Genomic DNA, 24,338 nt, shown 5'->3' with positions numbered 1-24,338 from the left:
TAAGGCCTGCATCTGCTCTCAATTAGCAGGCAATTAGGGGAGTTGAAAACAAACCTGTTTACATTGGCTATGAAGTCTAAAATAATTTGTGAGATGTCAGGACAGGATATTAAGATGTTAATGATCTTGTTTCCTTACTTTTTTGCATGCAGTGTAGTATCGCATCTTCCTTTCACAGCTCCATGTTCAATGACAGATTGATTGACTTCTGGCAGGGTTGGAAACCACCAGAGATGGTTGTGATGGGAGAATTGTCTGGCGAATAGTATGTACTGGGGACCTGAGGATAAGGAGTTCTTTGGGGGAAAAAAAAAAGAAAGAAAGAAAGAAAGAAAGGTTGCTGTTCATTTTTAATTGTGAAGTAATGTCAGGTCGTGCATTACAGCGGTCAGAGGTTTCAACCACAATTCCCATAGTAAAGGCCTGGTGTGCAACCTCCTGCAAATGTCAGAAACAGCGACTGAATGAATCCAAAACCAACTGTTTGCAGATTTTGACCCCAGTTCTTCCTCCACAAAGTCCAGCCTAGGCCAGCGACCGCAGTACAAGAGTATTGGTGATAGGACGGTTGGACTAGATGATCTTGTAGGTCCTTTCCAACCTTGCGTTTCTATGATTCTAAGAGGCTGTTTGCTCCCCACCCTGCATTAAATGTCTGTGGAAGACCATCACCTATAAACGCCAGATTAGGATATGGGAGAAGATCCTGCTTATTTCAGTGCTGCTTCTTTCCAAATATCTCTCTACAGCACTAGCTCTTCAGATGGAAATTTTCACCACTGACCACCCAATTCAGAGGTCTGTTAGGGTGAGGTTGCTGAGGGCTCAGCTATCGCCTGCTACTTTTGCTTGGGTCACTGCCGATCAGTCACACAAAAAGGCTTTGCAGAAACATAGTCTTCCTTGAGCAGGAATTGACGAGTGGCATTGATATCCTTTACTTCTGCAATCACTGAACTGGTTTCCTTTCACACGATACAGTAGAAGAATGGTGGAATGGATCTGAAAAGCACCTGCCTGGAACACACTTTTTATACTTATTTAATAGAGGAGGCTAGCTGTCCTGGTGACTGCCCAGGTTAATTCTGTCAAACACCGTGGGGTAGCTATCATGCTGCCCTCAGATGATACAGTCATCACATTTTACCTTTAACCCTGGTAACTAAACAAAAAAATTGTTTTAGTAAAAAATTTACTCCAAGTTGACAAATTTACATTTTTACTACTCTAACTCATCAACAAAGCTACCATAATTATTTATGTCATGCAAGAATAGGCCTAAATTCACCTCTGCCCTCCACATTTCGAAAATCCAGTGAAAAAGAAGTGCACCACAGGTGCCACTGTGCCCTCTTGTGTTCTCCTCTGGGCCATCTCCTCTTGTCTTTTTTTTTTTTCCACCACACTCTATGGATCGAGCTCTAATAAGAGCCAGGTGTTCAATCCCCCGGGCTACAAAATAGCTTTAATTATAATATTAATAGCATTCTGCTAAATCAGAAAAAAATACAACAAATAGGTCAGTATTTGTGGTTACATTTTTCAATGTCCTGGCGTTTGTTTTCTTTCCAATTTTATGTTTCTCACTGGCATTTATAATGCCTAAGAGACATTCCAGAGGCCAAAATACAGGCGATCTGATCTTTGCATGATATTCCTAACTTTCCACAAAAAGAAACACTAGCAGATCGCATCTACATTATACCAGTCCCAGAGGTATACCCTTGAGTCTTGACCTCCTTTGATGAAAAGCAGAAGAGCTCAGTATTATTAGTATTTATTGTTATTATCTTAATTGCTACTATTATTAAGCAGCCCATGAAATAGATTAATATAAATAACCCAAACACAGACATTTGAAACACAAATTCAAGCACATAGAAAAGACACCCCCTATTTACCAAATATTATGCCAAATTAATTTAATACTTTCCATTAATAACTCTTGCAAATGCATGCTGAATGAGTCAGTCAATAGTAAAGGTTAGGATGAATGTGTAGAGTACAGGAATGCCAGCTAGTCTCCTTTGTGGATACCTATTTAAAAGATTAAAAAAAAAAAAAAAAAAAAAAAAAGGCATTATAATGGTCCCATAACTTAGTTTCTGGCAGTAACATTCAGATTGAGTTTGTTCAGTTCAGAAGTCAAACAAAACCAAAAACAAACAAGCAAAAAACTCAGAAAGTGACAGCAAATTCTAGATGTGCTCCGAGCCCGGCCACTTGGTTGCTACCACTCGATGCAGTGAGCTCAACCCATTCACTCCTCGCTCTATTGACTCCTCACAGCTGAGAGTAGTAAAACATGTTTTTGTCAGTAAATTAGAGTCCTGTGACTCAGACATTGACACACAGGGTGCAGTCGCCGTGTGTACAGTAACATGGTGCCATATTTAGAATTTCTAACCATAACCACACTTGCAAAAAAACTGCATTAGATCAGCAGGCAGTTTCCCGGACTCCCACTCCTTGTTTCTGCCTTCAGGAATCCAGATTATTTGTCTTGTACCATATAAAGTTGCTTAGGAGATAAAACAGCACGAAGGAAAAACAGAGGGGCCTAACAATTAGCTGTAATCTGTTCTGGCTTGAATAGATAATGCTTATAGTGGAAAATAGCAGATTGGGGGGGGGCGGAGGAAGCAGCAAATAGAAACCTAATATGAAAACAAATCCTTTCCCCTACTTTTTATATTTTAAAAATTTTAAGTCATCATTAGCAGCAGGTACTAAATTTACAGTTTTGGCCAATCTTCATTAATTTCATTTGTCCTCGTACAGGCTGCTGTGAACATCAGCAGAGGCAAAGCAGCAAGATCTACCGAGTGTTGGACGTCAGCACTGTGCAACTCCTGCTGCAGTGAGCAGCCACCCAGAGGGAACATTTCAGCTGTCTTCTCCCTCAAGAGCAGGTCTGGTGCTTTCTAAAGGCACCACCTCTTTATTTATTGAGAGAGCGAGTGCACGTATTGCTAGTAGATGAAGAAAGTTGAGAGATGCACACAATTGCACAGGATGTTTTGGGATTAGAGGGGATCAGAAGCTCATGCTTTCATTGCAAGAGAGACTGTTTAGCAGTGAGGGCAGCCAAGATCAAAGATACCTGTCCTGGGAAAGGAGAGTCAGATAAACATCATGAGCTAAGGAAGATGACAAGCACAGGAAAAGGGGATCGGGGACATATCAGATAACTCTGACCTAGGTCCCAGCACATCTACTGCTTGCTAAAGAAAAGGAGACAGCCCTATACAGGTGTATTTATTATTTTGTCTACACTTGTTTCTTTCCCATGCTATGTAAGAAAGAATCATTTTAGCACCGTAGGCAACACCTGCATGCACACTGCTCTCAAAACAAGCATCCAAGGAATTACAGGGTGAGCAGGGAGCGCCTGTGGGGTTGCAAATCTACGAAAACTCATGGATGTCAAGTCCAAAAGGTCATGGCTGATCCTGTGGTTTTAGGGCAGCTGCACCACAAAGCTTTGCTGCCTCAAGTACGCTACCGGGCACTGAAGGAGGAAGCATCCCAGCAGATGGGATTCTTTTAGTGAAAACACAGAAAGAAAACAAAGGGCAACAGGGAAAAAAAAAATAAAAAAAAATAAAAAATAAAAAAGAGGAATCAACTATTTCCCTGATCAGTTTTGTTTAAGTGCTGAACTCTAACAAGCCCTCTTACAATAGCACCAATGTGCTACTGACCTGGTTCCTTTTGATGTGTTATCAGGGCAGCGAAACTGTGGAGTCCAGTTATCCAGGACACATCTGAAAAAGAAATCAGAGCTGAGAGAATTAAGACCCTTCGCAATATTGCCATTTTGCAGTGGACCCCAGGAAGCCCCTTAGGTTAGCTCCCTCTACTTAGCATATGTTTCTCTATTGCAAAAGCCTCAGCATCGCTCCTGCTCCATTTTTTGCCTCTCAGGAGGCTGGCAGCAGCGGAAGGGGGGGGCTGGCCAACTCTGCCATCACTGTTTATTTTCTGGGAAGTCAGACTTGGTCAAGAGGAATGAATCTTGTGTTCATTTTAAGAAAGTTTATATTTGACTCTGGTAGGGCTGGGAGGAGGTGAATGATAGGAAGGAGAGGGAAGGATCAGAGACCTTGTGGGGCTGCCCCCAAACACCACAGGCAGCCTTCTCCCTGTTCCCAAGGCAGCCAGATGAAGCAAAGGACCACAATCAAACACCCCTGATTTATTTTTTTTTTCTTCAAGGCTCGGAGACTGCTGTAAATCTAAATCCATATCTTACCCCATAGCTGACCTTGTAGCCCATGAAAAAATGTAAACTAAACTTCCTACTTTTAAAACTCAACTTCTAAATGTCAGAACACTTTGCAGCACAATCTGGCGTATCCTGAAGCAAAGGTCTCTGTTTCCTATCCATATTTTGGGGGTCCCCAAAAGTCTCATCAGGCATTGCTGCCCTGCAAGAGAGAGTAAGGGGATGCTTCACTTCATGAAGTAACTGGAGCCATTCTGCTGGCACAAGGCACAGAGCTAGAAGGGAAGAACAGAGCTGAGCCAGCCCAGACTCTCACCCCAGCTTTGCACATTTACACAAAACTCTTCTAATCTGCTTGGGCCACATCGTAGCAGCAGGACAAGGGAAATGGTTGCAGAGCAGACATGACATTATTCCTTCTCCTCTAGCTGTGTGCAGGGAGTGTAAGCAATACAGCCCTGGCGGCACGCAGAGGAAGCAGTAAATGGAGGTGCTCCGTGCAGACTCTGTGTTCCCCCACGCAGTGTAAGCCAAAACCAGTCCCTGCAATTCAGTGCAATAATATAGGAAGCTTGCTGGCTTCTTCTCCCATCTGTCTCCTGTGGGTATAGACTCCTGGCCTCTGAGGAAACCAAGAATGCCATCCTTCTAGATTTATAATCACAGAGATTTAGAAAATACTGTGTTGTTTTTAGATGCCTTGAAGTGAAAGGGAAAAATAAATAAATAAACTATGTGGGCGTTGCCACTGGGAAAAATATATATTTATATATCTGATCTCAATCAACCAACCACATTTACTACTCTGCAGCCATGGCCAGGCTTACTAAATAAACCACCACTGTCATCCCTTTATTCTTTTCAATACTTCTTAGGGGCATCCATCTTCCTTAACACAGCGTCCCTGATTTCAAAAGCCAGACGCAAATTAATTCCGGGAATCCTACGGTGGGGAGACATTAAAGCCCATTTAGAGGTTTCTGTGGAAGCCTCTCTCCATGCTTATTTGAGTCAACTCAGACTTGGAGTGGAGCAGGCTGGAGCCAGCCTGGAGGAGCTGGAGGTTATAGGTCTGCGGCAGACTGCAGGGACATGCTGGGCTGGGCTTATGCAATAACCGAGGGTTTTGTTTTCTGTGGTAGGGTGTCGGTGGTGCGTGCATGGGAGGAGGGGACAGGGCAGAGCTCTGTTTTAGGGAACTAAATTAAGTATTTCTTTTATTTTTCTTTTAACTCCTTCAGCCTTACTCAAGGCATTAAATCTCATAGGTTTCATTTCCACAGACCAGCTGCCTTCAAGATTTCCTCTACAGCTCCCCTAGCCTAGGAAATACAAGGGTGGGAAAAAAGGAGGGGGAGCACAGCCACGATATTCAGAAGAAATGTGACTAACATCTCCCAGGGCCCAAAGAAGGAAAGAGGCTGGCTATAGGTTTGGGGGTTTAAGTTACTGCTCTGGGTTAGGTGTTAAGTAGCATCTCTCCCTCCAACATGTAAACATTTACACTGCTAAGTGCCTCGCTTGCTCTGTTTTCTAACAGAGGGTTTAAGACACGGGAAGAGCTGAGATGACAGCAGCCTGCCTCCTGGCTCCCCTGGCCCAGGGGGGGTCCCTGGGTCAGCCACCACAGCTGCAGCATCACGGCGTCCCAGCCACACTCTTAGCTGCTGGCATCAGCACAGAGCATGAGTGAACATTGTGTTTTCTCTAGCTCATAAAATTCACACAATTTGTCAATAAGCCCTCATATTTTTATATTAATTTTGCAGAGATTTTTTTTTTCCGGGTATTGTTGAACATTGCTTCAGACAATCCGGCGATAAAATAACCATTTCCTGAAGATACATTTCCTTCCTTTGTGCTTCAGAAGAGGAAAAACACCTTGTCCTAAGCGGATGTGCTGAAAGGTTTGGGTTCTTTCAGAGAATTGGCCATCGTTCGGAGCTAAGCTCGCTCCTTAGCTTGTGACCTACCTGCCTGTGGGAGCGTGCCGGGCACTGTGCTCCCCTCAAGGTGCTGAGCGGGCCCTACCCAGCAGCTGCCTCCAACCCCCTGCACATGCAGCCCTGTCTGGCCGCATCCACACCCACATCTGCAGCTCAAGTTGGTGACTCTCCCCCACGTTCAGCAACGGCCAAACCAAAAAGTCAGCTCTGCTTACTCCCCGGTCTTTGGGAAGTGTTTGATCTAGCCACTAATACTAGGATTATATTGGTTTGAGAAGCGCAAGCTGAAGCCAAAGTGGTCACTGGACACTCAGGGAAAACAACCAGTGATAAGAAGATAAGAAAACAAGTTGCTATATTGTACCCAGCGTCCTTCTCTTACTGATAGCCGGGGATTTGGAGGAAGGTAGAGAAAATTCCCCAGGTGTTCAGGCATTGGGAGTGACCACGAAGGGACCCTTCTCCAGTCACCTGGGGCACCCAGCCCAGTGGCAGAAACACCGAGGAAAAAAATGGAAAAGGACCGGTTATGTTCTGGTGGACTGGTTCTTACCAGCACTTCCACACTCCATCGGTTATCTGAGATTTCTGCTTCGCAGGATTTTGCAAAGTGAGACTGCAAGCCAGTGAAACCTGCCGGTGTTTTCTGTATGGACGATATCAGAACAGGCATTTCTCAGAAGCAGAGATGGACAAAAAAGTATTACCAAGACCTCCTTGATTCAGATATTTCGTTCAGTAGTTTTTAAAGCTCTTTTAAAGTTTTTCTTTATGTTGTTCACAGGACAAGACTTATTCTTGCCTATTTTACAAATCGGTGGCAAATCCACTTCAGTGGGCTATGCCTCAGTTTCCTAACTACACCATGAGAACAAAGTATCCTCCTTACAAACTGGGGCTAAATGGTTTCTGGCCATAACAGACATGAGCTACTGTTAGAAAACGGCCTTACAGCCAGTGTCTATAAATGCTTGAGAAGACAGGATCAAAAGCAGCAATTCAGGGAACAGAAGCTAAATGCAAAGGAATAGAAACTAAATTCCTTGAAAGATCTATAAGAAAAAAACACAACAGACACATTAATTATTTAACAAAACTCAGATGTCCATTAATGGCTACTTAGACAGCGTTTTGGCAGGATATCTTAGCTGCTGTATCGCTATTGTATCCCTGTAACTGCACATTTTGCTTCAGCTCGCCCGTGAGCCATTTCTCTTTCTCCTGTCAATGCGGGTGAGACTCCGCAGCTCCCCGGCTCATTACGAGAGGTCTCTATTACCATACCCGCTCCTAAAGCCAGCACCCAAAAAGCCTTCCATGGACCGCTGATCAGCAAAATGAAGTCGTCAACTCTAGGGAAAAAGAAGCAGTGACAGATTTTTTTATTTTTTTTTCCAACTGCAAATCAGTGAAGCCCCATTTTACTAAAATAAAGGACCAGATTCTCATCTACATCAGCCAACAAAGCTTCGTAAAGTGACTGAGATCAGAATCTGGCCGATAAAAATAGACAGCTTGGAGAAATCATATTTAGTGCTCTTGGGTGCCGCCTGCAGGTTTTGAAACTGCAGTTTACTAATAACTATTCCAAAACAATGCTGAGCACAGTCATTTGTAGAATAAAAAAAAAAGACTAATTACACTAAAGTTCCTAAAGAAATCAAAGAGTGAAAATAAGACTTTTTTTTTTATTCATTTTTAAGTAAACAGAAGTTGAGATGTGCCTTTTTTTTAATCACAGTTAAATTTAGTGATGATTTAAATCTGAAAGGTAAGATTTAAAAAACAAGTCAGAGTGCCATAAACTCTGGCAAATCAACCTGGGAGGAAACAGGCCCAGGAATTTTCCCAGATGTTGCTCTCTCTAACACAACGCTGTGCCTTGATGAGACCTCATGGACCTTTCGCCACATAAATACTTCTGAGGATCCTTATTCCAGCCCCAAAGTTGGACCACATATGGAGATGTACAAAGTTGCTGTTATTTTCAGGCAAATGCACCTCTTTTTTTCCCCACTCATTTTGGCAATACTTCATCATGCTTTTTACTTTCCAGAGGCTCTGAGCTCAGTGTCTGGAAGCAAACTCCTCAGAGGTATGATAACAGAGCAAGATGGCAATGTGCCACCTGGAAGTAGGGGCAGAGCCTTGCTGGAGCTACCTGCCCCATGACAAACATCTCCCTTGGAGGTCTCCCATTACTTGTGCCTTCCCGTCCCTCCTTGTTCTCCAACCTTGCGATGGTTTCCCAAAGGGCTCTGCATTTGTTCTGGCAGCAATCCCTATTTTGCTTCCTCGCAGTCCCCTGGGTCTGAGGCTGCTGCTGTCTCCCCTTCTGCTCCTGGTCCCACCACTTCCTCCCCGTGTCCTGTGCTGGAAGTACAACTCAGCTCCTGCTGACCCAGTTACAAAAACACAGGTTATTTGTTTACGGAGCACATTACACACTCAGAGACATGGTTGAAAACAGCTTAAAGGGGATGTGGGGGCCTCCTAGGTTAAGTAAAAGTCATTGCTGATAGGCAGCTCGCTTGGATGGCCTGAGCCCTGCTGTGGACAAGGGACTTGCCCTGTGCATGTCCCTGCTGGGCTGGAGGAAGTCACAGCACCTGCTGAACCCAAACATCACCTGGCACAGGAGAACCCACCTGGGGATGGAGGAGGGGTACACAGAGGACACCTGAGTCCTCTGCAGGCCTGTATGGTCCTCATCTTCAGTTCTGAAGGTGTTAAGTGCAAGGCAAAACAAGAGGAGGAAGGAGCTTGAACAATTTCAAGCTCAATTCCCATTTTTTCAATGGAAAAATTAAGTAACTTACCTTTTCTGATGATCTTAGACCTGGCATTGCATCCGGGCTGTATTGACCTGTGACATCATTAAAATTTAGCTTTTAAAATCCTTTCTATTTGCTTTATGGAGAAAGAAGACAGTTGGCTCACCCCCAAGGCAATGCATATTCTGTTCTGTAAAGAATCTCAGCAGTAGTAGACATTTTTTCAAAATATTTCCAAAGTGTTTTTCAGGTTTTTACCAATTGAATTGGAAACACTGATTTGGTTTTAAAATGAATACAGTCATAATAAAGAAGTCTGAAAGTTACTGTATGACTGTTTAAAAAAAATAAATCTTTTCTTGTCTAAATATAGAAGATAAAGGAAAAGAACAAAAGAATGGAACAAGAGGAAAAATCTACCTGAAATAAAGACCTGGTATGTATCAAAAAAGAGTGTATTCATTCGCAGTCTTTTTTTTTCCCAAAAATGATGCAGTTTACCACTGTAGCAATTTTTCATGGAAATTGCTTTATTGTCCACACAACCATATTCACGTTAAAAAAATAGGACCCAAAGAACACATTTGAACCACTGCTCATAAAATATACTCTTTTTCTCCATTTCAATGCTTTCTCTCATTTGTCAAGTCACTCCCAGGAGTTCAAGGCCCTCTGAATTGAAAAAGAAAGGAGAGAAGGAGAGAGGAGATGGCGAGAACAAGGGAGGGATGCGAAAAGGAGGAGAAAGAATCATAGAATATCCTGAGTTGGAAGGGACCCATAAGGATCATCGAGTGCAAAAGCGAGAGGAACAGCCCTGACACGGCAGAACTGTAACGGTTCAGTGGCCTGTTGGAAACCTCCAGTGGCACCCACAGAAATCCATCGGTGTCCCGGATGACTGGTGACTTGAGGGCTGTGCAGCACACCCACCAGGGGCTGGACAGGGAGCCAGCTGCCAGGCTGCTGACACAGCCGAGCGGCAGAGCCCGGCGCTGTGAAGGTGCAGGGAGCAGCCCAGCAGCGTGTGCTTCACGGGCCTGAGCTTGCAGGGGGACGGCTGCGTTCCTGCCTTGCCCTTGGGAGGAGGAGAGAGGAAAGGGGCAGGGGATGCACGTCTGGCTATCGTCAGTCTGCTTTTACATTTTAATAGAGGCCTGGGCGATATTTCATTTCAGGGTTAGGCTGAAGCCTCTCTCTGAAGCTGGCTGCTTGTTCATCTAGAAAGCGAAACACCAGCCAAAGCTTTTAAACATATTACCACTCTTCTTATTAGGAGATCTTTCTTCGGAGGAAGGAAGAACTAGTTCTAAAAAAGATGTAGGGGAAAGCATTCTGATTCTTTTTTTCCTCTTATACATAGCCTGAAAGCTGAGCGTTAGCATCCGTGTGAGAATGTGGGAGAAGAACAAGGATTAAAAGTGCATCATTATGAAGTGTTTTTTCATCCAGAGGATCCCAAGTGTCCTCTCCACCACCAGTAACACTAATCTCACCAGAGAGCTATGAGCACTCAGCGAGCAAAGGACAGCCAAAAAGTCAAGAAAACAAGGTCCAGGGGAACCAGTATTGTCATGAACTTCACCAGTGAAGCTCACACTCAATAAATGAGGAAATACAAACTCCCCTGCTGCTGCTACCCTGAACAAGGTACCCATCACCAACAGAAATTAAGAACAAAGCAACTAACAGACAGCTCACCCGCTTCTGAAATGCAGGCCCCAAGTGAGTGGAGCCCAGAAGGTCACCCGATTGCATCGCTACGTGACGGCCTCAGGAAGTGAAGAGCGCCATATCTATGTGGAACTAAAGGCGATATTTTGAGCAGGAAGTTGGTTAGGAATGGGAGCAGCAGAATAAATACAGTGTCAATGAGAAGAAAAACAAAACAATAGCGTGCTTTCCAACTATCTAAAATAAATGAGCACTTACAGCAAAACTGAGAAATATGGTCTTTCTTACACAGACGGCTTACTTATGCTTGTTTCCAGACCATATACTTACATAGCTACAATAATGGCCCTACAAGGTGAAGTAAATAAGTCAAATATGGGCTTGCTGGAGACATTGCTGGAGCCATTCTGCTGCACTCCAACAGAGCCTGTCTCTGTGGGTGAGTGCAGACAGCCTTGTGCCTGCTTCACCCCCACTCCAACCAGTTTCAAGCCCTGATGCTCCATTAGCATGCTGTTTTTCCTGACCTGTTAAGCTCACATCCTCAAAAAAACCTTAGTAGCACAGGTGCAGTGCCATGGTACAGACTATAACTGGCCTGCATGAAAGCTTGACCCCATAGAGCAGATGTGAGTATCTGTACCCATCTGGCTGACCACATCTATAGACCCAAACAAACGTGGCATCCTTTCAGACTGCCCTTAAGGACACATTTCTTCCCAAAGCAGTTCCTGCCTGTAGCTCTGACAGCACAGCATACGGTCTGGGGCTCACAACAGCTCAGCCCTGACCTCCTGCAGACTCCAGCTCCAGTCTCCCTTTCTGTGCCCAGACACGTTCCCTTGGTGTCGGTGGCAAATCTCCCCTTTGGCTCAGCTTGTTATGGATTTGGTCAAGCCTGGTCTTGTTTCTTTTGAAGTTAGAAGGAATACTCTAGCAGGGGCACAGGATAATGTCTTTTTTTTTTTTTTTCCCAATTTCTAGATTTTTTTAAAAGTCAGATTAACTTTGTGCAATTCAATCTGAAGTCCCCCGCTCTGACTGGTCCCAGTCCTTATGCCCTAGGTTTTATTCTCTGGAGTTTGCATCCTGGAGTCCCAGCAGCAGCAGCAAAAGCAGCTGCCAGCATCCTGGGAATATCTGCCTTGGGATCTCAACTACTGTGTGAAGTTGCTGCTCTCCAGTTCGAGAGTTGTGTTTGCAAAGGAAACCTGTCCAACAACAACATTGAGCGAGAGGAAAAAAAGGAGGAAAAAGGGCTTTATATAACAGAATTAACAGAGCTGTTGCAATAGTAACATGAAGTTAACAGGCAGCTTTTCCTCCTCTTTCTCTCCCCCCGCCCCAACCTCCTCCTCTAACAGCAGCTCCATTTGTTTTTGTTTCCAAGCTTCTTTTACTGGCCACTCACACAGCCCCGCTCCCTTTGTCTAATTTGGATCTCGAACTTCCATGCAACCGACTCTTGCTGTAACTGTAAATCTTTTTATGGCCCTTCTGCCTCTGAACTGTAAAAGCAATGCCACTGTAAGCTGCCTAAATGGGTCGTAAATCCACTTAGTGCACTGAATGAGGAAAAAAGTTTTTAAGGGAAAGAAGGAAAAAAAAAGGCAAACTAAGGTGGCTGGAGGGACGCAGGGAAAAAAACAAAAAAAGAACAAAAAAAAAAAACAGAATGTATTTGCTAAATGGAACCAAAATAACAGGAGTCAAAGGGAAAATATGAATGCTGAGGGGGAAAAAAAAAAAAAAAAGAAATAATGAATCTTGGTGGTAAAAACAAAATGCTTTTGAAGAGCTGCTCAGTTTATTAATGCTCACTGGAGGGTGTTGGTTGCCCTCTACTCCTGCTGGCATCGGTAGGACCTGGTAGCACCAGCAGTCCACAGGATGGCTAGCAGCTAACAGGCTCTCTTTTTCCACTGGGTGGTCCAAGGACTGGTATCTGGGTTTAATCCTAGCTCTGCTGCACTGCCTGCCTGAGCCACAGGCTTAATCATGGCTCTGTGCCTCAGTTTGTTCATCTGTAAATGGGAGACAGAGATATTCCCCTTCTTTGTAACATGTCTTGAGAGCTGCTGAAATACCAACAGAGAAGGGCCAGAACTGATTCCTGCGGCAGTCAATAGCAACGGTTCCATTTGTTTCTGTAGAAGTGGAACTAGCCCAAAATGGGCAACTTTTGTCTATGTAATTTATTGCATTTATCAGCATGGTATCTGAGCTCTAAGAGTATTATCCAAATTCCACTGAATTCAGAGGGTGTCTTTCAACTGCATTCAGTAAGTTTTGGATTTGACCCCAAAGTCACAAAAAAACTGAGAAATATGTCAAAAGAATGTAAGTGGGTGTGAGTTGAAATTGAGGAGTTTGGAGACTGGAGTATGCAGAACAGTAGCTATTTAAAGACTGAGTTTGCTACTGAGTGTTCCCTTTTAATAGGGTTATATAAATACATTCCCGTCTCAATATATGTGGAAAAACAGGCAGTGAGGTGAGATTCTATTGCTTTATTTCTTATGGGAAATATTGTGCATAGCTAAACCACCTCTTCCCCTTTCCTCACCCACCACCCACAGTCGCTGGAAGCATTCAGCAGCTGTGTGCAGTGTGAAGAGTCACATCCGGGAGCAGTGCGAGAGTTAAAAAGTTCACAGCCCTGCCTTTATAATAAAGCCCCTGTTTTCATTGCCTTCTCACTTCGCCTAAAAGACTTGATCTGAGTTTTGGCACTCAACATGTCAGAACGGGAGGGGAGACTGGCTGTGCCTTTTATTATTATTATTATTTTATTGCTCTGCTCCCTTGAAAGGAAAAGAGGGGAAAAATAATAATAATAAAAAAACGTTCTTGCCTGGCTCTGTGCAAAGAAGAAATGAGTTTCAGCACAGCTCCCTCTGGCCAGGTGTGTGCCCTGCAGAAAGTCTCTGCCAGGATGGGCACCAAGGGGCATCTTGACTGCTAGTCTCAGGAAAAATATCAGTGGCCAAGGAGGACTGAGAGGTGAACCCCTTTCTTCGTTCACCGTTACCGTATGTGGGGCACACTGCCTGATGGTTCAGGTCAGGGGACGCTGATACTGTGACTTAAAAGAATCCCATTAAAATGATGGAAATCTTTGACTATGAAAAGTGGGGTCTGCACCTGGACAGTAATTATGTTTCAAAGGAAATCCATCTGGTATTTTATTGCTTATTCTCTTTGTGCAATTCATGTACAAGAACAATATAAAGACTGGAATATTTCATATCAGGAGGCTTCCAAAAAGCTGTTTACACTCTGTCAGGTCAATAAGCTACAGAGATTTTTGCAATACTATCTCAATTATGGCTAACAATTGAAATACACATTTTTTAAAAAAACTTTCCTGAAAACACTGGCATAAGTCCTTGGAGCAGGCAAACGCCTGCAAACTCCACCAAACTCCATGAAGCTCATATACCAGAGAAGCAGTTAAGCTTTCAGTATCTGGAAAGTTTTATAACTACAACTGACGTCAAGTGAGGCTTATTTTTGCCATCAACAGAGCTAGAGCAATCTGCTCGTGCTGTGGATTGAGCCCTGCCTGCACGCATGTACGCAGTGGGACACGAACACCATGGGGTGCAGGACACTGCAGTGATGGGGGACCTTCTCTTTGGGTGAGAACTAAGATCTGGCCGTGTTAATAATGCCAGGCTTGAGCTGTACTGGGTCTGTTTGGAAATATCCATGCAAATAAACTAAAAAGAGCACATTTTAAAAAGGAGAACAACATACAGTCCATCAGAAGTGAGTGCCAGTCTTAAAAGACCTTGGGAATGCAACAGCAGTCTTACAATAAAATCACATGAGACCAGAGCAACTGGATCACAAGGCAACTTCTTCTTCCTTGCCAATTCCGGTGAATTTATCAATTCTAGTGAATTTATCTCAGGTCTCAAGATGACTGATGCTTTCATTACAGCCTTGGCCTCAGCCATTAGGTGATTGTTATGAATCTCAATTTTCATTTTTTCAAGTTTTAGCTGTCACCAATGAAGGAAAGGGTATTCAAAATAAAATATGAAAACTTAAAAGTAAAAAGAAAGGAAAAAAAAAAAGCAAGGTAAAGCCCATAGAAATGAAGGAGACAAAAATAATAATAATAAAAGGTTATTAGAGTTATTTCCTACATATCTTGAATTTTTAGTGATCACATTTGAAGGCTAGAGCAGACATTACTGACTAGCTGACAGCAGTGAAGTTATCTTTGAATGAAACTAGTGTAACCGAATCTGCATATGATCTACATTTGCCTTAAAATTGTGCAACCCATAGTACAGAACTAGGAAATTGTCACAGATTTATTTTTCACTTCTGACACTCCTTGCATATTGTGGGGGATATAAAATTTGGCAAGGAGTTTGCATTTGTTAGCACATATAAATTTACTAGGAATGTTTGGTCTTGCTGTTAAAGCCTAGATCTAGAACACAGAAATATGTCAGAAGCTGAGTTTCATTTTAAAAAACAATCTTAGAAACCATGTATTCTTGTTGAAAAACTTTACAAGTGAAGCAATTGCACCCAAAAAAATGAGAAAGCAGAAACCGAATGTAGCCTGAAATATTCTTTTCAAAAACATATTTCATTATTTCTAAAATTTGGAAAGCCTGACTCATGATTTCTAAATCCTTGGAATTGGAAATACTGCTGTTAACTGGCCATCATTGTTTCACACAGCATCATCCAGATCCAAGGACAGATTTCAGTTCCCTCATTAAATTTAAAGAGTAGATTTATTGAAATAACTTGCAGAGTCATAGTGTAGCAGCTCAGATTCAATAGCAGATGTTGGCACTCAGTCTCCTACCCGTACGTTCTGTGTAACTACCACTGCAGGCACTGAAAGGCCAAGAATCCCAGAGCACTGCATTGCATTTTGGAGGAGTCAGGTAGGAGATTTTGCTATAAACCATCCCCCTGTGACCCAGGCTAATGCAGACAGGTCTAGGCCCCTTAGGAGAATTGCGTGCAGGGGATCTGGACCTCGTCCTTTTCTCCTTGAACTCCCCAGCTGTGAAATTGTTCCGTCGCACAGCATTATCCTGCAAACCACTAGCAAATGTGTGACTAATGCAAGGGAGCCCAGAGCATCCCTACATCACACCAGGGAAGTGAGTCACACTCACCTTAGGAGAGCTTGTACATCCAAAGAGCAGTACATGGCACAGCGATATTGGCTCAGGAACCTGCACCAAAGCAGGGTGGAGAAGCGCTCTGTGAACTCTCTTGGACTTGTGGGCTCTTGGACTTGTGTGCTAGATCCACCGCGGGCACTTAGGGAATGTCACCGCTGCATGCCACCGCCTGGTGAGGGAATGACACCGCCGTAAGGTCACACTGAAGGGAACAGAATAACAAGGGAAGTTGAAAATATTTCAGCTTCTGGAGTTTTCCAAAAGGTATTCAGAAATATTTAAGTTCAGAAAAGCAATTTTTTGCTTTCCTTAAACAAGTGTGGAAAACAAAAGAGAGATGTGGATGGAAATTAGTGCCTAGCTCTGAACTGATTCACTTCTGTTTGTTTTGCTTTACTCCTCTTTCCAATGTTTAGGATGGGAACAACCTATTTTGGAGTCAGTATCAACTTTCTTGTTCATGTCAGTTTACTTTGGATCAGGTTCCTAAATTCACATATGCAAACTCAAACAACAATTTCCATCCTACTCTATGCTATTAAGGCAAAAAATCCTCCTCTCAGCTTGAGGAGAACCTGCTGTCGACAAAGTCCTTCCCCTCTGAACCATAACCTTTGACTCGTCCTCTGGGGGAGAACAGAGAAATGCAATCAGGTGCAGAATGCCAATGCATCCCTCTGGGGTGACCGACATCTAATTTCCAAGCAACCCTTAAAAGCTCCATATGGAATTTCATGTTTATATGAAGCAAGAAGAAATAGGAAAACCCAACAGCGAGCACATGCCGTGTGTTCCTTCTGCCTGCGAGCACGGGGCAGGAGCTGAGCCTTCTGAGCTGAGAATGAGCTATGGGGATGGGATGTTCAGCACGCCTGGGTGCTCGTACACTTTATTATTGTTATTTTAACTAAGAAACTAGCTGCTTGGTCCATTTGACGAGGGTACGGCTTTGAGACAGATGTAGAAATAATCTGCAAACATGAGGGTCAGGCAGTGGAACATTTCCAAGACTGTATGAAATATTAAGCAAGTGAATGGAAAACATTTATTCTGCATCTAATATTCCACTGCAAACTCAGATTTCTCCAGCTTATCTCCACATTCACATTATAACTGAAGACTAATTGCATTTTTCTCAGTAGTTTTCTGCAGATACGAAAACATTTAAGCCTAGACTATCCCCACTGCCACCAAAAAGTTTTCCCCACCTCTGGCACCAGCTCAGCAGCCGAGAAGTCAGTGCAGGTGCCAGACACTGCTGGGCTATGTGGAACCTCCACAGCCCGTGGACCTCTGGCAATGAAGCTGAAACGAGGCTCTGTTGTGTGCAGCACGTTGCTAAGATTTTGCCCCCCATTTCAGCATGACCCAATAGGTTTAAATTGCTTCATTTCTCAGCCAGCCAAGAGCAAATGGGTGGTGGATGTGATCCGGCTTTCACAGGAAATCACTCGGGATTGATTTAGCTTCTCCTTCTCTGTGGTGTACGGGCTCAGAACATGGCCCGGGCACATAAATTGTGTACAGAACACCTTCCATGGTTCTGTGTAGTGTTCAAGTTGTCACCCCATCAGAGGAGAAGCTTTTATGAAGCACTAGGTCCAAGCCTATATGGACTAGAAATGACCGCTTTTAGTTGCTCAACAAAAATACAGTCTCATTTCAAAACAGTAACTTTGAATAAGGCAGAACCAAGTAACTTTGATCAATATTTGTTTTTCTTAAACACAGAAACAAACAGAAAATGCTGCTGGCTGTAAAAACAAGTGAACTTTTAGGACTTTTTGTTTGCTTTAAAAAAATTAATAAGGGCTGTGAAATTCAACAAAGTTTTCATTAACAGGACTTCAACAGTTTCAGTTTTGCTTTTGCCTTTTTGAAAGCAGATCCAAAGATGTTTCATTTTCATTTTAATATGTTTACAGAAGAAAATTTCTACTAGCACTGCTACATTGTTATGTCTGGGGGATGAGTAACAAGATATTGGAGAATTATTCATAAGAATCATTTGTGTGATTTATACACTTTCCTGTGATTGGAACAAGGACCTCATTTCACAGCACTCTCAGTTTCTACCCACAGGCAGATGTAGCGTGGAGGAGAACAGTCACTTGAATCTAGATTAAAGACAGCAGCGATTAAAATCACTGAATAAAAGCTTCTAGACATGAGGTGTTTTTGTCTCAGCTTTGTGCAGCTCATGACAACAGGGTCCTGGCTGCAGACTGCATTTCCCAAGTGACACAACACTGACAGGCGTACCGGCACCCAACAGCAGAAAGCCGGGCAGAAGGGGGCTCCTCCACAGCCTGGCCTGAAGACAGGTGCGAGCCTGGCTTCTGATGGAAGAGAAAGGCTGTCAGAAGAAAAGGGAATGCATTTTGCAGACCAATGCTCAATATTCCTGTTATATGGCAGGAAGATCAGGTTTTCAAACAGATAATTTGGACAAATATATGATAAGAGATTTTTAGGCTCATTATCCAAGTGTTCTAGTTTTTAAGACACCCATAGTCCACTTAGCTCTAATTATTATGTCTCAAAGTTATTTTTTATCTTTAAGCTCAAACCTTCAAAATTACCCCAAGTGGGCAGATTTCTTTTCTGCTTACCCAGCCAGCTCCCACTGAAGGCAGTGGAGAATTTTCTTCCCCAGGGTCAGGCTAGGGTGTCAAGACTCAGACCTATTTTAGTATCTTACATTCCTTCAGTTCTGAAATCTGCTTTGCTTGCCTCGTTGCTGTAAGGTAAATAGTACGGAACTGCTGACTGCAGAAAGCCTGGAGGAAGTTACCAGCCCAATAAACATCTGATATTTAATACTCATTAGCAAAATTCCACTATTCACATCAGTTTGGTGAACCAGGAGTTAAAAATTACATATTTCAACCAAAATATATGATAACACAATGCAATACACAGCAAAAAGACTGTGCAAACTGCCGTCAGAAATCCCTGCTATTCCTTCAGCATCCCAACCATCACGTCCCCAGTCTTCCTACCCAAAGCCGTGTATTCAGCAGAGCCCACCTGCCATAAATCTCAAAGCATTACCAGCTTTTAGCGAAAACCGGTAACATTAGGGCTGGGGGATGATGTATGGGGATGTCACTGACTCCCCCTTCACAGGCACATACCCCTTTCCCCCGGTGCAAGCATTTTTTTTACCGGTTTCAGCGACTCAGCCATTGAACACATCCCAGCCACCGTGCCAAACGGCGGCAGGGCAGCAGCAGCTCCCTCCCCGTTCAGCAGCGAGCGGTCAGCAGCTGATGTTTATGGGATGGAGACGGGAGCTGGGCATAATTAAGTGGACAATTGAATGGGTTCTGCCTCTCTGATTTCAATTAACCTCTGAACTTTGCAGTGACAAGATCTCATGGTTACCGACTAACTTCAGCCAAAAGCAGCTGCTCTAGCTGGTGAATCCAGCCCCCAAACAGCGTACAGTCGGGGTTTGATGATAGTCTCTTTTCTTTTAATGCTCACCAAAAGAAAAGTGAGTGAAATCTCAGACTTCTTTAACACTATTACTGCTTTTCAACTGGGGACTGATTCTGTTCCCATTTGAAATAAAATGCAGAATTCATACTGATAGGAGGAAAATGAAGTCAAAAGACACACGCACACACACCAGCTATGTTAAGGACAGCATTCGCGGCTTGCAAAAGAGATTAGCGTGCACCAACAGATAAATAAATAAAATCTTCATTCAAGAACACTGAGATAAGCACACAGCTGACATCAGAGAATAAACCAATCTAGCTACAATAAGAATAGATTTTACTATGAATTACTCATGGTTTTTAGAGAGAACTTTTTTAGTCTTAAAAGCAGCAGTTTGAGAGATCCAATACAGAAGGCTGTCCTAAAATCCTATATGAATTACAAAGGCTTCTGGCATGCAACAAAACTAGAATTTAAAAATTAATATTGATCAAAATAATGCTTTTTTAAATGAAAAAGTCTTTCAAATTCTTCCACTTTTTTTTTTCATTCAAAACTGGAGAGAGAAATCCTGTTTTTCTTGGCCTTTGTTTTCAGCACAACTCTGCCACTTAAAATGTTGACCACCTCTCATTAGCGGACATGGATTTAATGCTGCTGTCTTTTCTGGGGTTGCGTTTGTTGAAGATGATAAACTGTTACCACTCTGCCTACTGGCTTAAATGAATTTGTTCCTAATCTTTAAGCATCTATACATGAGTGCCAAATCTGAATTTATGACTGCAGACTGTACATTTTCATGTAGCTGTAGTTACAACACCAGGTATGAGACACACTGAAGAGCGTTGAAGCAAAACCAAAGGCTACTGTTATAAAAAGATTATAAATGTCAAAAAACCTGACGAGGCTCATAACATCTAAAACACATGTGGTATCCTATAAGCAACTGCAAGACGTTTTCAAGACAAAAACACAGTTGATGGTATAGATAATAAACTTCTCTTTAAAAATGCATTAATAAAAGGCTGTTTAAGAAGAAAAAAAATATGAAGAAATTATAGGACTTTATTATGCAATTCTTCATACTGTAAGTAGTACAACAATTAGTGAAATTCATCACAAGCCTGCAAATACTTTATTCATTACAGTAAATAAGTAACTTCTTGTAATGTAAATCTCACCATCTAGCCTAGCATTATCAAGGGTTTTTTTTTCTTTTTTTTTTTTTTCCTCTCATAACTGATATTTAAGGCATAAATAAGAGCCCAAAATCAAAGTTTCCTTAAAGCTCCCTATCCCTCTTCTTGACATTTAAGAAATTCCAGTGGATGCATTGATAAAATTCCTTCTTCCACCTTCCATAGGAAGATGCCTATGTTGTGGGAGATGGCAGTAATGCCCTTCAGTTTCTCACACATTAGTAGCCCTATCTAATAAAGCCTAATGTCCCAATGATAGAAGCATCTGGCTCTTTTCCCCTAATCAATAATATTCAGCAAAAGTCCCTTCTTCCAGCAGCAGCATAAATTATCAGATATATGCAAATAGACTTGCTAATGTTAATTGCCAGGGCTGATTGGTGATTAATTTTTTGATTATGATCAATCATTCCTCAGGAATCTTAATAAGACATTCAAGGCAATCTGCAAATTGATAATAATTAGGATCCCAACCGGTAACGCATCCACAGCCAACGATAAAACATCCCCATGACTGCGCATGTTTCAGTGAGCAAAGTTCCCCCTCTTGGAACAGAAAAGGGAATGACCAAAACATCTTGAGCCTAACAGAACCTGTCCTCATACATACCAAGGAGCTACTTTTTTGCCATATTTACGTTAAGATTGCTCACAGAATCCTCTAATACAATTGAAACATTGAATGCTGTGTGTCCCTTCCATGGTAGGAGATGAAATGGGGGTTTAATTTATTTGACAATGCTCTGGAAACATTGCTCCAGCTGATGAACAGGCCATACAGCCAGGGAAAACAAGTGATTCAGACTGCAGGATCCAGCAGAAGCAAATCTCCACAGAGCTGAGAAGCATCTAATGGAGGAGTCCTGCCAGACCTGCACGGAACGCAGTGAATGGCAAGATAAAATAAGAACTTCAGTCCATGCACATTTAAAAAGAGCTAAAAAGGTGGTTCATGTAATGCTTTCTGTCTAGAGAAGACCAGGAGATAAAATTTCATTTCTATAAAAAAAAAGAAGAAAAATGTTTCCCTTGAGTGACATATGCTTGTATATTTTAGGGTGAAAATTGAGATGCTGTTGTAAATGCATCAGCCCAAAATGTAACATGATTTATAATATTTTCTTTAAAATTGAATTCTTTTGCAAACACAAATATCCTTAGTGTTTTAAATCCCAATGCTAACTATTGCTGTGTATGAACCAAAAAGTGAAAGAAACAAGTGGCTGGTGCAGGACATGAAGCTGGCCAAAGAAACCTCGCCGAGAAAGCTATAGCTCCCCAAAGCCACTGCCCGCTTGGTCCATGCAAGGGAGTTTGCCACTCTGTGTGCAAGGTCTGTGCTCATGCAGCTCTCTGCTTGCACACCCCAGTGAAGCTGCTGTGCACCGAGCGATTCATGCACAGACCCAAGCATGGGCACGTCAGAGCAAGCATCCTGCTTTGCTCTCCTCCTGAAACAGACAGACAGCTCCTGATACCTGCTAAGAGGAGCTAAACAGTCATCATGTGCTGTCAAAAATGAATGATGTGCAGAAAGCAAGGAGCACAGAGGGAAGCACATTAAGAGCCCACCATACCTCAGGACTGGCCTGTCATGTTCTACTAACAACCAACCTTTTGAAATTCCTGTCTCCATGGCTTAATTCTGATTTGCACAAAATATTCCTTTTTGCATGTCAAGAACGGTGTAAAGGAGTTTGAATGTACATGATAATAAATCCCTCAGGTCTACAATTTCTGCAGTGCTGCCAAATGTACCATTTTATGATGGGTTCCAAGGTATTTGCTCTTTCTTTTGAAGAGCTTGCAGTTAGTACCATGTAAGGAGTTCAGCTTTTGTTTTTATTGAGAGGACAGAGCTGAACTGGCCCCTACTTGTTAAATTTTAATATGTTAAATTTTTATTATGTAATTTTACTATGTTAAATTTTCCTAAGAGAAGTTAGATTTCCATTGAATCTTATTTCGCCCAGGAAATACCTTCTTCTAGAAGATTGTCATCATTTCCACAAGAAACCAAAACATGATTTTTACAAAGAGTCCAGCTTTGAGTGAAGGCTTTACAAAAACAGGGAAGTATTTTATTTTTCTCACAACAGTTTCAACATGAAAAAACCCTGAGTGCATGCTTGCTTTCTTTCCTATATAGTAAACACAAAATTCTTAATAAACACACATATATATGTGAGGGTGTTAAACTGTAAGATGCATTTTTAAAAGCCCAAGTTCATTGCTTGTTTAATCTCATTATTTCTAAGCCAGTTAGTAAGTAGAAGCATGTTAACAAACACATTTACTTTTGACAAAACTGGCCCAATTCTTTCCTAGTTGTCCTAGATCAGGAAAAGCTCATCTATTGTCAGGGTAGCAATTCTGCTGTAAAACTGATGTCTCTGAAAAACAAATTAGGCCCATACTTTCTAAGTCAACATTCCATTATTTTTTAAAATGAATTCTGCATATTTTCTCGAACCACATAAATTAACAACCATTTAGGTTATCTTTGCAGCTGAGATTCCTCGCTGCTCCCTTTATAAATCTAGCCCAGGAAAACTGAAATGCTAACACGTTTCTTGGATTGGGTCTGTCATTCCTCTCTAGCTCCTCGCACTTTTACAATTCACAAGGTCATGAGTACAAAATGTGCTTGTTAACTTACACAAGAATAAAGCTGTCAGATGGGCTGAAGCCTCGTTGCGTACCAGTTTAGTGAAATATGATTATCCAAGCTGTAAAATGGATAAACCTATTAAATTAATAAATCTGCTGCCCCGTAGCCTACCACTGATGTCATTGCCTTACCTACAAGGCACCCCTTCTTAAATTAATACTTGATAAAGGAATAAATCTTTTAAAGACATACACTAAAGCTTTGCATTGAAGAGTTATCTTTTGTGTTACAAACTGTAAGTATTTTTTACTGCAATGGGCATGAGAGAAAATGAATTCCAGAAAAAAGAAAAAAAAAGAAATTAAAAAAAAATATTGCTATCCTGTTAACACTGTGGGATGCTTCTTATCTGTACACAACTAATCACTTCCCTCTTTCTTTTTCTTTTATTATTATTATTCTTATGTGTGACTGAATTTTAGTGGCCATGAAAGTGAAGGATAATTAGCAGAGTTGTGGATAGAGTGGAAGGGCAGTGCCTTATCACAGACAGACTGGGTCAGATACATGTGGGCAAAAGAAATCATGATTCACTTCTTTCAGCTGCTTTGATTTATTACTCTGAAGGTCCAACAACGAAGTTGCACATCAGGGGAGAGAGAAGGAAAAAGATTTTCAAAGCACTCTTCCTTCATGACTTCTTAGAAAGCCTTTAGCATATTGTGTTTGCTAGAGTACAAGATCACTGTTCCTTATTATTAATAACCATGTATTACATAGACAACCTTGCAGAAACCAGAAACACACTCTGCAAGTCACTGACCGAATAAACAGCGAGACAAAACTCTCTGCCCTCAAGATCTTATGGTCTAAAATATTTAATTTAAAAAAAGTGTAAGGGAAATAAGCACAGACATGTGAAACGATTTGCCTTAAGATAACATAGCAAACAAGCTGCAAAAATATGAAACAGAAAACAGATTCCCTAGATCCCAACCAGTGCCCACAGATTACGCTTCAATAACGTTAAAAATGAGATAAAAATAAAATCCCAACTCATCCAAAGGCATCCAACAATGTGCTCAAAACTCAGAAGTGAATTTGTAAAAGGAAACAGGAAATGAAAACTAAAGAGAGTTGACATGATTACGGGGTGTTAATAAGAAAAGACATAAGCCAGGGGCCTTGATGTACAACTAGACAACAAGAGGTTACGTTTGGAGTCAGGGCTATGCTAATTTGCAAACTTGGGTCCATTTCATTAAGTGAGCTGAGAGACAGGCTGTCTCAGTCCAGC

The sequence above is a fragment of the Anas acuta genome, chromosome 16 (assembly GCF_963932015.1).
Source record: "Anas acuta chromosome 16, bAnaAcu1.1, whole genome shotgun sequence".
NCBI lineage: Eukaryota > Metazoa > Chordata > Aves > Anseriformes > Anatidae > Anas > Anas acuta.
The sequence above is the reverse complement of the archived record's forward strand: the minus strand, read 5'-3'. Positions refer to the sequence as shown.